Below are 12,975 nucleotides of genomic sequence, written 5' to 3'. Positions count from 1 at the left end.
CATTAGGCCAATCATCAAGTACAATGCCTCATTTGGCATGTACCTCACTAAACACCTGCAACAACTGGAGAGGCCCCAAAAGTACCTCACAAAAAAGATCCTAGGCCTTAAACACTTATCCTATATGGACAGACTCAAAAAACTCCAACTATTCTTTGTTTCATATCGTCTACTTAGCAGCGATCTCTGCTTGACTTACAAAGCCATGTCTGACCCAGCTCTGTTAGAAATGCTACATCTAAAGAAATCCCAATCCCTCTGCACCACACACTCCAGAGACCTCAACCTCATTACCACAATCAACAGAATGTACTGGAGGGACAGGTTGATAACCCAGAGACTGCCCATGCTATGGAATAGACTTCCCATACATGTCAAGCAGAGCACCTCACTGACCCTCTTCAAGAGAAATATTGATGAGTGGATGGGAAATAGAAAATTCACCTCGGGGATAACTCCAGTGGCTCTAATCGACAGAGGCACTGGGAACTATAGTCGGGTGGCATGATGCCAGGGTAATCCTATGGCTAGGCTTGTAAAGGGCCCAGAGCCATTAGCCTAGTACACACCTATGAACCTCTAGGTATGCTATCATACCTTCAGTGAAATTAGAGCACAAAGTTGACTTTCCTGGGTGAAAGTTAAATAACACATCAAAATTAAGATATTTTGCAGGCAAATATTTGTAAAAAATAAATGCATTGAATCTATACTTAATCAAAGACAACTTTGGAAAACATTCCTACAGTAGTACATCCAATTCAGTTATATATGTAGAATGTGGGTGCATTGTCTTTCACATCAGGTCTAATGGGACCAAAGAGTTTCCCCTACAGAAACAGATATATTGCTGTTTAACTTTACATTTAAGTCTATTTTATAGCTGATTTGCTAATTTGATGTTGCTGCACAATATCTGATGTTACATGATAGATATTACACAGAGTGCTGCTAAACTGCTCAGTCCTATGTCATGTACCCCTTTTAAGTGAGTAAAGATGCCTTTCATGTAGAGAATGTCTAAATATTGTGGCAATGGGGAGATTTGAAGATTTTGAAAAATGTCTGTCTGATCACAAGCAGTTATAAGTAAGAGTTCCTCTCTGTCTTTGATCACAGTTGGTGCAAACACATTTTTCTCAATCACCATAGTTATATGAAATGTGAGACCCTCAGCATTGCTCAAGTTATTCTTCCATCTCTGTTTCAGGTTTAGAGATTGGCATTCTTTATGTGAATCTAACTCTTATATAGCAACATACCACTTAAAAATAAGCATGACCGGTGGCACATGGATATGATACAGGTCCAGAGCAACTCACAGCTACTCTATTTTACCCTGGCTCCAAATGTAGAATTCACCTCTGGGTGGTTCTTTTTTTTTCTTTTCTGTCAAAAGTTTGCATCAGAACTCACTTGCTTCTTCCAAAGTTTTGCTTAAAACCTGGTAGAAGTCAGTGTGGATTTTATTATCTGTGATAGAAGCATGTCCTTATGAAAGAAACTAATATTCATCTGAGAAATCATTTTGCAACTAAACAAGAACCACAACAATTGTTTTTCTACAGTCTTATATTTATTTTCTTTATTCATTCCATGTAGTCCTCTCTGCCTTGTCATTAGAAGAATCATTTAAGGTCACATACAAGTTTTTTTTGGTTTAGTTTTTCTATAATTATGCTGTCATTATATAAAGTGGAGTTTCTAATTCTAAAATACATAGTTTTTACTTTAGTTACTTTAGTAGAACTATGTTTATTAGGTGTAATATAATTTGTTTGTATTTACCGAATGCCGAGCAGCTAGTTACTTCTTAATTCAGTGTTATTTGACCTCCTGTTATTATGATGCAGTTGCTGGGACAAAGAGTTTACAGTGGGTAGATCTCTTCTGTAGTTTGTAGCAGATTTCAGTAAATAAATGCTGTACAATCAGTCACTCTATCAGACAATTAGGAAATAAATCAATAGATAAATGCAATTATATTCAAGTAGAAGCAAAACAGAACAGGATAAGATTCCTTGTAAAGTGCATAATGCTTGGATTATCTTATAATAACTCAGATGTAACACTAACAGCTGTGTAGCATGGGATAATCAATTTAAAGAAGAAAACTAGACATTTGTGAATCATTTCAATTATAAGACTAAAGTAAGGGGCATTTGTGTTATAACTGAATAAAAAGAAAATGTTAGGTTAAATCCAAAATATGGAGAGCAACACAAAAATGTTCACACAATAACCCAAGGACACCACAGTAGTCTTTATCTTCATCATCATCATCATCTTCATCATCATTATCATCATTATCATCATCATTCCCCTTTTAACAGTTTTTAAATGGGGCTGGGGTATCACATCAACATTAGTCATTGTGACCAAATCAGCTAGAGTCTATGTTTAGTATAACTTCTCAATGATATATGTAGCACTTTTGTCCAACATGAACATAAAAGGACTTCATCAGAATAAAGACATGATACCTGAGATAGCACTTATATAGTAATGTACTATTGAATTACTAATGGAATCCCTAACTCATTCAAGCCTATGGCACCTTTTTGTAATCTTCCAGTCCACACCCATAGCTCCTTATAGCCTCCCAACATGTTTAGGGTCTGGCTTCTTTAGCTAAGTGACTTGCCTGCTAATAATAGGCAGTATTGGAAATTGCAATGAGTTATTAATAAAATGACACTAAGAGCATTAACCTGGAAAGTCCTGCAGTAGATAAATTAATCACTGTTTGTCATTTATTAATAATTTCATATTTATATTCATACTTTCATAACTGACAGAGCCACATGCTGTTGAGGGATATGGTGTGATATGTCATGGTGGGAGACAGGAAAAACGCATTATCAATGTCTACTTATACTACACTATACCTGAGATATTGCTGTTGTTTGTTAGAAAATATTAAAATAAAGAATATTCAATATGTAGATAACACTTCAAAAAACAAGCAACTTACAAACTGTTCCATGACATCAGATGAAACCTTAGATGTTGCTGAAGAAATCTGTCTTAGATAATCATTCTGTAAGTCGCACATCTTCAGAGATATTCAGTGTTGTTTATATTGCTGTACTATGCAATTATGCATATGTTTTTGTATTTCTGTAAATATGTAAATAAACATGTACTACTAGTAGAATTTCTTCTTGTCATGTGAAAGCTCGTGTCTGCTTAACGAAAATGTTCTAACAGTACATGTCTAGGTTGTACAGTTTCCAAGATATGACAATTTGTTTGTGGGCATTTTTTCAAAAAATAGTTTGGGGTTTGTGTGCATTATGATATATTAGAGTATTTATGGAAATACTGTTATCATTGTAAAGAATATTTACTGATTCCATTGCTATTTCACAGTTTTGATATTTGCATTTGTTTATCTTATGCTTTTTCATTTTTTCCAAAAATTTTCTGGAATGCAACATGTGCTAAGCTACTAGAGGTGTGACATTCCACATCACATTGGTGTTAATGAGTTAAAGGGACAGTGCATACAAATATTTACAACATATCTGTTAGAATTACTTGTATATAAGTAATGCATTTATATTATAGTTCCCATTTTTCTTAAAAAAACTTGTAATGGAAATATAATTGCCAAATCCTGGTAACACTCCTGCATTTAAATGAAATTGCTACATAAATTCCCTAATAATCTAAAAAAATGTTGTCACCACCTCCGAGCATTGTGTATATTGCTTAAGTGCCTCTTGTATGGGACATTTTAAGGGTAAGACTGAATGCAAGTTCCAAATTAGGATTTACCAGTATTATTATGTTATTCAAAGTGTGACACCAATAATGCCTTTTAGAAACATTCTTTGATCTGTGGATTTCTCACCATTTTTTTGTACTGAAGAATGTCTGGTCATACTAGCTAAGTCCTATAATAATATAGCCAGATTTGCCACTGGAAACCCTTTTAGAACACACCATTGTCAGAACCTACAGCAACTAGACTGGTTAGAATTAAACAACATTTTGATACTATCCCAACTTACCATTGTTCATAAAATATTTTACCAACCTAACAACACCCCTATACTTTCCGACCTAATAACTCCCTATAGGAATCTCAACTCCTTACGATCCTCTAGTAAACTTCTTGCTAGCACAAGCAAGTCAAACAACTTGGCAGGGGACTCCTTGTTCTCCAATACTGCAGGAAAAAACTGGAATCTTCTGCCACCAGATCTAACTTTACAACCCTCCCTGCAACTCTTTAAACAAAGGCTCAAAAAACATCTTAAAACTCGCTGGGTATGTCCCTGTTGTAACCATGAATAATTCCTCTGCTCTCTCTACTGCTATTCTCTGTACTACCTCCTCATACCAATCTTTACTACTTCACTCCTCCAGAAGTAGTATTTATCTCTAGTAAATTAAACTACCTATGTTAGTAATGTAATTAAATTAAACTACCTATGTTAGTAATGTAAATACATTAAACTACCTATGTTAGTAATGTAATTAAATTAAACTACCTATGTTAGTAATGTAATTAAATTAAACTACCTATGTTAGTAATGTAAATACATTAAACTACCTATGTTAGTAATTTAATTAAATTAAACTACCTATGTTAGTAATGTAATTCCTCTGACTGTACTGTATCTTATCTCAGATATCACTACTGCACAGTGACTAGCTAATTCTGTATGTCTATAGGACATTAATGTTCGTTTTTCCTCTCATTAATACTCATGACTATAATTTGTACTGGTTATTTTTAAGTGTTATATTATCTCTGTGTTACTACTGGAGCTTTTCTTCCCCAGGCCTCCTCTGAAAATGGAAATATATCCAGCTGGACTAGCCCAGTTAACAAATGTAAAATAAAAAATAAATAAATAAATAAATAAATAAATAAATAAATAATTATAACAGTGGGGATGGTGACTGTGAATGTTTCTTGGAATATGCAGAACCTTTGTGGTAACTTTGTTTAATTGTAGGACTTTCACCAAGTTTAAATGGTCACATTTGAACTACAAGTGTTTTATGAAAAATCTAGCTATAATATGAATGCATTAGTTACGTATAAGTAATTCTGAGTATGTTGTAAATAATTCTATGCACTGACACTTTAAGGTTGTAATTAGTAATGTGATGGTACATTACAATATCAGGGTTATCTTGTAGGTAGTGTCTTTCTTTTAATGATGCCCTTTTACATTCCTGTTGGATGAAAGCACCAAATCATTGAGAACTTACAATACTGTGGGTCCTTTAATTGTTGGTTGAATATTTTTGTGCTGTTCTCAGTATTTTGGATTTGATCTGGTGTTTTGTTTTTGATGTTACAGAGTGCTGATTTTCTCAGGGATGTATCAACAGAAGTTATTTTCTTCTGTTTCACAACCTGTGGGATGTCTGGTTAGTATCCCTAGTATTCCCAATGGGCTATTGTTTGTTTTGGAGCAACTATTGCAGTATATGAATGGAACTATTGGCAATGCTAATAGGATAAACTGCAATCTTTATAATGTTGCCCAGATATCTGCAGCAATTCATGCAGATTAAGTAGTTTGGGCCTAGTCTCCAGATGGGTTAGTATCAAACAACAACCAGATTGGGTCTGTTGAGATGGATTTGAATGATGTAATTACTAAAAATATGGACTTTCACAATTATGAGGAATGGTTGAAATCACGGGTCTACTTAAATTAATGGAAAGCTGATTCCAGCGAATGCATATCCATCGACACATATACATCGAACCGTGAAATGAGCGAACTCACAAAACTGCGAAACTCAAAATACCAAATTGTCATACTCGGCCAACCCCACCGCCTGAAACACACTACCCACCTAAACAAAATAAATAAACCACAAACATACACCAACCAAAACCCTACTTCTAACCCTACACTAAACCCCACATACACCACTATCTATGCACTTTCCTTAACCCCTCCCTAACCCTAAGGTCCATAACTACCGCACACATACCCTACGGAGCTATACCCAAACAAAATAAATAAACCACACACATACACTAACCAAACCCCTACCTCAAACCCTACACTAAACGTTAAATACATTACCCATATTACATTACCTATCTATGCACTTACCTTAACCCGCACCCTAATGTCCATAACTATTGCACACTTACTTACGGATCTGTAGCTCAGATGGGCCAACCAAAACACTTCCACATTTCGAATTTCATGGTAATTTTGTGGTTTTGTGAGTTCGCTTATTTTGCAGTTCAATGCATTTGTGTTGATGGATTTGCATTCACTGGAATCAGCTTTCTGTTAATTAAAGTAGACCTGAAATCACAGTGCAGATTGAGACAACTTTTGATTAGAATACTTACAATGGTGGAAGTATGACAATTATGTTATAAAATTTTGAGAAAACTACTAATCAAACTTTTCAACTGGATAACATGCCTTTACCATGTGTTTAAAGAGTAAAATAGAAGCTAAGGGGTTGAGAGTTTTCTAATTTCATAATTCAATTAAATTGTGATTGATTTACTTCTTCATCCCCATAAAATTAATTTTATTCTCTTTTCTAGAAAACTGAGAAGATATGTAAGGAAATTAGAAAGAAGAAAACTAAAAATCATTAAGGAACAAAGATGAATACAAAATAACCAGGCTTATATTTTGAGTTCAAATAAACAATAATGTGCTTGTCTGATGATTCTAATGATCATCAGTTATGTGATGAAAACCTCATGGAGAGTTTTTGTTTACCTACCGAACATATTTGCAGATTAGAGAGGATTGTGATGAGACTTGCAAATTCCTTGGTCAATCAACAATATCAAAGGAGAACATTCATTCCTGGTCACAGCTGATGGAATGCCCATCCTTGGAGGTCACAACACAGCCAAATGAGTATTAAGTGAAGACTGAAAGTTGTGTTCCTCTGGGGTATAATTCAGGTGATGTTCACATTCTGACTCCACTGTTGACAATGTTCATTAGGTTTATTCAAAAAAGGTTTTATGTTTGTTCCTGCAATGCAAGCAGATTTGGCCAGATACAGTTACTGAACTGAAATTATATACCAGGAAGTTACATTTGTCATTAATTTTTTTTCCAATGATGGAGATCAGCAACCTGGATTGTTGAGAAGGAAAAGTGTATTTAACCCTTCTTTGAACCTCTTAATTTGAACTTTTGAAAAAAAGTTTGAAAATGATTTTCATGAAATATGTGATGAGTTATTGTTTATCATCTAATTTAATTCTTTCAGAAAAAAAAATTATTTAAGACTTAAAAAGAATATCAGAGTGAGGACATCAGGCAAAGGGATGGATGGTTATTATGGACACTGTTGATTACATCTCTAAGATGTATTTGTTGTGGTTGGATGGCTCCTCCCATGAGACAGTATCTGGAAATGAATCAAATGCATGCAGATAGGCTGACATTGTTTTATATGATATGATGTTAGAAGGTAGACATGGGACTGATTTATACAATTTTTGATGGTTAAAAAGCCAGTTATTCCTATGGCAGTATTATCTAGATATAAACATGTATTAAAAGACTCATGGAATTTTTTGGATGGTCATAGGGGTGTTGACTGTAATAGTGAATTGCTATTAGTTGCTGCAAATGTTGTTGAATTATTTATACCCATTCCATGTGCTGTGGAATTGGATTAGTTTAGGGATGATGATCTTTACATCAAATTAATTGACAGCATGATGGTAGACTTGGTATGCCGTTTGATAGAGCTGGTTTTATTTAACATTTTTTTTCCTTTTGAATGAAAGATCTTCCATCAAATTAAAGTGTCAGTGCTGAGGCTGCAGCAGCCCCAGTGGATGAAAATTTAGTTCTTTGTTGATGGGAGCACTTTTTTATTATAAATTGTCCATATGTATAGACAAAGTATGCTAACCATTATAGCATTTTTTTGGATGACATTTTATTTTATAAAATGGCTCAAGAAAGATATTAGATGAAATTGTTATTTATTTAAATAGCATTACACCTTTTAAAAAAACTGTCAAAATTGCTGACCATTCTACTGATTGTTTTGATGTTTTATTTTATTTATTTTTATTTTATTTTACATTTGTTTACAGGAAAGTCCAACTGGACTCAGATCCACTTTCAGCAGAGGCCTGGGGAGAAAAGCTCCAGACAAAACATAAAACAAACAGGTGATGTAAACAATACATAGTCTATGGTAATCAAGTTATAATATAGTCAATGTACAAATGCACATAGAATAAAGATGAGAAACATTAGATTGCAATTTTGTATAGTACATAGTAAAAACAATATACATTCTTTACATTAATGTTGATGGTACGTCTATATAATCACATGTACAACAGTCATCACTTATCATGGTATTATAAATGGGAAATAGCTTATGCTACAGTCCTCCACTTCGGCTGATATCATCCAGGAGGACATTAGTGGGTAAGAGTGGTATGATGATGTAATAACTGAGTTGTTGTGGATGTCACTAGTAGTATGGGTGAACTGGCATGACTGAGAGGTGAGCATCATGAGGTGGAAATATAAGTTACTATTGTTACTTACTGTGTTACTATTTTTACACCAAATAATGGCCACAGTTTTGGATCCACAGTATCTAGGAAGCCTACTTATTCTTATTCTTGTTTAGATTTTGACAGTCACTGCTCGTATTGGATGAAACACACAACATTGTGAAGGGATGGATGATTAGAGTTTCAGCAAAAATTGTTATAGTATTTCATAATATTCCTTCAAGAACTTGATTTTCTATTTCTATTTCCTCTTCCTCATAGATGAAACAAGTGCAAACCACCTTAACTTCTTTAATCAAATTCTCATTAAATAAAAGGAGATGTTATATATTGATATAAAAAGTGCATAACTTGAAATTGTTCAACAGTTTGAGTAAGCAATCCAAACTCCATGTCAATCTGCAGAATATTAACATTACATATGAACAGTTGTGGAGCCTAGAAACTTTTGCCAATACATTACAATGAAAAAGGGATGTATGGTCAGCTTTGAGATGCATACATTCTTATATTTATTGCTTATGCTGATGAATGTCTTATAGTAAAATATAAATAAAACAATAAGAATGTATTAGATTTCTGTATTCTTTAGGCAGGTCAAAATTAATTAAAATCCATATAATTTAAGTTAGCAGGACCTTCTGACAATACATAATAACTAGAAATGTATCTCTAGCTGCAAATTTTATCAAGCTACTGGTGTTTTTTTTTTTTTTTTTTGGTGGCTGCCAAAAAACAGTTAATAGAACATGGAAATCAAAGTCTAAACCAACTGTATTATAAGTAGTAAATATAGTAACAGAGATAAAAGAACTGCAAGTGGGATCTTTAGAAAAGGGTAACACCCCAAATTATATAGAAACATTGGGAACTGTGGGAATAATGTTTTGGAGGAGGAATGAGGAAAGGCAGGAATGGAATGAGCTATGTAATGTTCAACTGACAATGACTGCACAGAAGATTATATGTGATGCACAATCTTCTCAACTGAAGATATGTCAGTATGGTTTGTTTTCATTTTTATAAATACACAATTGCCTAGGTTGTAAGTGATAATGCAATAAAAATGTTTTTGTTTAAAAAAGTTACAAGTGCTTTTGGAAATGGTTCTCTACATTTTCATATATTTATTTAAAAATTATTTTTTAGGGCAGAGCACTGATTCAACTGGATCACTTTGAGTTCAGCTCGGTGAGTACTATCTGAAATCTTGACTAGCATAGAGGTAATACAATTCATAGAACAAATATACATATTATTTAACACTTTTTACAAGAGAGGATGTACACTCATCCAAAGACAGAGAAAAGTATAAGGATCACCAAAGAATAATGTAATCACTTAGTAAAATTTGAAAGTCAGACTAACAATATTAGCAATATATCCATTTTACATAATAGTGCAATCACTTAGTACAGATGTCATTAAAGATTCAATCATGGTTCATGAATGAAAAAAAAAAACAGAAGAGTGTAGTACAATGAAATGGTTAAAATTCTACTTTGGAGACAGTATCAGTAATATGTATAGTAAAAAAATGTATAAAATGGAGAAAGTGATTTGGGAAGGGTTAATTTAATATGTATTAAAGAAATGCCAGAATATGGACTGGTTTTGGAAGAGCAGCAGTTAAGTAATATATGGGGACATCTTATATCTTTTTAAGAGATAACTTCTAAATTCTGACCTGACATTTGTGCACTGCTGAATTATTTTAATGGTATGGGAATAGATTCCTAGTGTTCTGCTGCAACAGAAAGGAAGTTATGGTTTGTGAAGCATAGTTTAGTCTGTGGAATATGAAGTGAAGGACTGAGGTGAGAACTGATCTAAACTTATAGCTGGAGAATATGCCTGTTGTGTGGCCAGCAGGGAATAAGACAACTATAAAATTAGCAATATAAAAACAAAGGAACCAAGCAGAAGATTTGATCTTTGTTTTACAGGTAGTCATATTGCTTTGGCTAGAAGGAGACATCAGTGTTTTTTTTTTGGGAGACAGGGTAATAATACTTGCAGATATGGTCCCTAATTGCTTGTAAGAATGAAACATTCTTCTTTGATGGTCTGGTGATGATAAGGACATATTCTAGCTGTGCTCGTTGGATTCCTTTACAAATTCCACATTTACATTCTGTGGGAAATTGTACTCACAAGCGAGGAGAGTGTGTTGAGCAGATGAAAAAAGTACTTTGAGGGGCTGATGAATGAAGAGAATGAGAGGGAGAGAAGGTTGGATGATGTGCGGATAGTGAACCATGAAGTGCAGTGGATTAGCAAGGAGGAAATAAGGATAGCTATGAAGAGGATGAAGAATGGAAAGGCTGTTGGTCCAGATGACATACCTGTGGAAGCATGGAGGTGTTTAGGTGAAATGGCAGTGGAGTTTTTAACCAGATTGTTTAATGAAATCTTGGAAAGTGAGAGGATGCCTGAGGAATGGAGAAGAAGTGTTTTGGTACCGATTTTTAAGAATAAGGTTGATGTGTAGAACTGTAGTGACTACAGAGGGATTACATTGATCAGTCACAACATGAAGTTATGGGAAAGAGTAGTGGAAGCTAGGTTAAGAAGGGAGGTGATGATAGTGATCAGCAGTATGGTTTCATGCCAGGAAAGAGTACTACAGATGCGATGTTTGCTCTGAGCTGTTGATGAAGAAGTACAGAGAAGGACAGACGTTGTTGCAGTTGCATTGTGTCTTTGTGGACTTAGAGAAAGCATATGACAGGGTGCCTAGAGAGGAGTTGTGGTATTGTATGAGGAAGTTGGGAGTGTCAGAGAAGTATGTAAGAGTGGTACAGGATATGTACGAGGGTAGTGTGACAGCGGTGAGGTCTGTGGTAGGAGTGACAAATGCGTTTAAGGTGGAGGTGAGATTACATCAAGGATCAGCTCTGAGCCCTTTCTTATTTACAATGGTGATGGACAGGTTGACAGATGAGATCAGACAGGAGTCCCCATGGACTATGATGTTTGCAGATGGCATTGTGATTTGTAGTGAGAGTAGGGAACAGGTGGAGGAGACCCTGGAGAGGTGGAGATATGCTCTAGAGAGAAGAGGAATGAAGGTCAGCAGGACTAAGACAGAATATATGTGTGTGAATGAGAGGGAGGATAGAGGAATGGTGATGATGCAGGGAGTAGAGGTGGTGAAGGTGAATGAGTTTAAATACTTGGGATCAACAGTTCAGAGTAATGGTGAGTGTGGAAGAGAGGTGAAGAAGAGAGTACAGGCAGGATGGAGTGGGTGGAGAAGAGTGTCAGGAGTGATTTGTGACAGACGAGTACCAGTAAGAGTGAAAGGGAAGGTCTACAAGAGGGTAGTGAGACCATTTATGTTATATGGGTTGGAGACAGTGGCATTGACAAAAAGGCAGGAGTCAGAGCTGGACATGGACGAGTTAAAGATGTTAAGATTTGCACTGGGTGTGATGAGAGTGGACAGGATTAGGAATAATTATATTAGAGGGTCTGCCCAGGTTGGAAGGTTTAGAGACAAATCCAGAGAGGCAAGATTACATTGGTTTGGACATGTGCTGAGGAGGGATGCAGACTATATTGGGAAAAAGATGCTAAGTATGAAGCTGCCAGGTAACCGGAAAAGAGGAAGGCCTAAGATAAGGTTTATGGATGTGGTGAGAGAGGACATGCAGGTGGTTGGTGTGACAGAGCAGGATGCAGAGAACAGGAAGAAATGGAAACAGATGATCCGCTGTGGTGACCCCTAATGGGAGCAGCCGAAAGAAGAAGAAGGCATTCCGTGGGAAATCTTTCTTGACCTGAAGAGTAGTTGGTTAATTTTGGCCTTTGGTATGTTGATCAAGCTAAACACGTAGACATCTGAAGTCACTTATAGTCTCTAATTTTATCATAGTTATTACATAGGATTTGCTATTTGGTAGGAATTTATGCAAGCTTTTGCTGGGTTACAAATATCATACTTTCGTTTTATTTCTGTTTGGCAGCAAATGCATTTTCTGTTGTCATTTGGAAAATAGAATCAGGTATTTTTCCTACTTCTTTTTAAATTAAAGTGTGAGAAGAGCAGTTACTATTGCCAGCTATATAATTTGCATACAAGAGGGGTTCAGGCACCTAGACATCGAGATTTGTCCCTGTGGTACATTTGGCTGGGGAGACATGGCTGAAGTGATAGTGAGCTGTACAGAAATATGGCTGTTGTGAATTTCTTGTAGGTAAACAAAAGCACACACTACATGCCCACAGCTTTAATAACCAAATGCATAAGTAAATGCAGAAGTAGTAATGAATGTTGTGTTCAGTGTACAGTACATTCTTATGTAACTACAACATGTAGAAATGTGCTACAGCATGCAGGGAATCCTGCATGCTACCGTAGTCACATTTATGCCCCAGTATGCATTTTAGGTAATGTTCACTAGATACTGTGAAGGTGATAGTGGTCCACTCACACCAATTATAAAGGCACTGCCCTCTGCACACTG

This window comes from Protopterus annectens, chromosome 3.part1 (genome assembly GCF_019279795.1).
Source record: "Protopterus annectens isolate FY-2018-M chromosome 3.part1, PAN1.0, whole genome shotgun sequence".
In the NCBI taxonomy this organism is placed as follows: Eukaryota; Metazoa; Chordata; order Ceratodontiformes; family Protopteridae; genus Protopterus; species Protopterus annectens.
The sequence above is the reverse complement of the archived record's forward strand: the minus strand, read 5'-3'. Positions refer to the sequence as shown.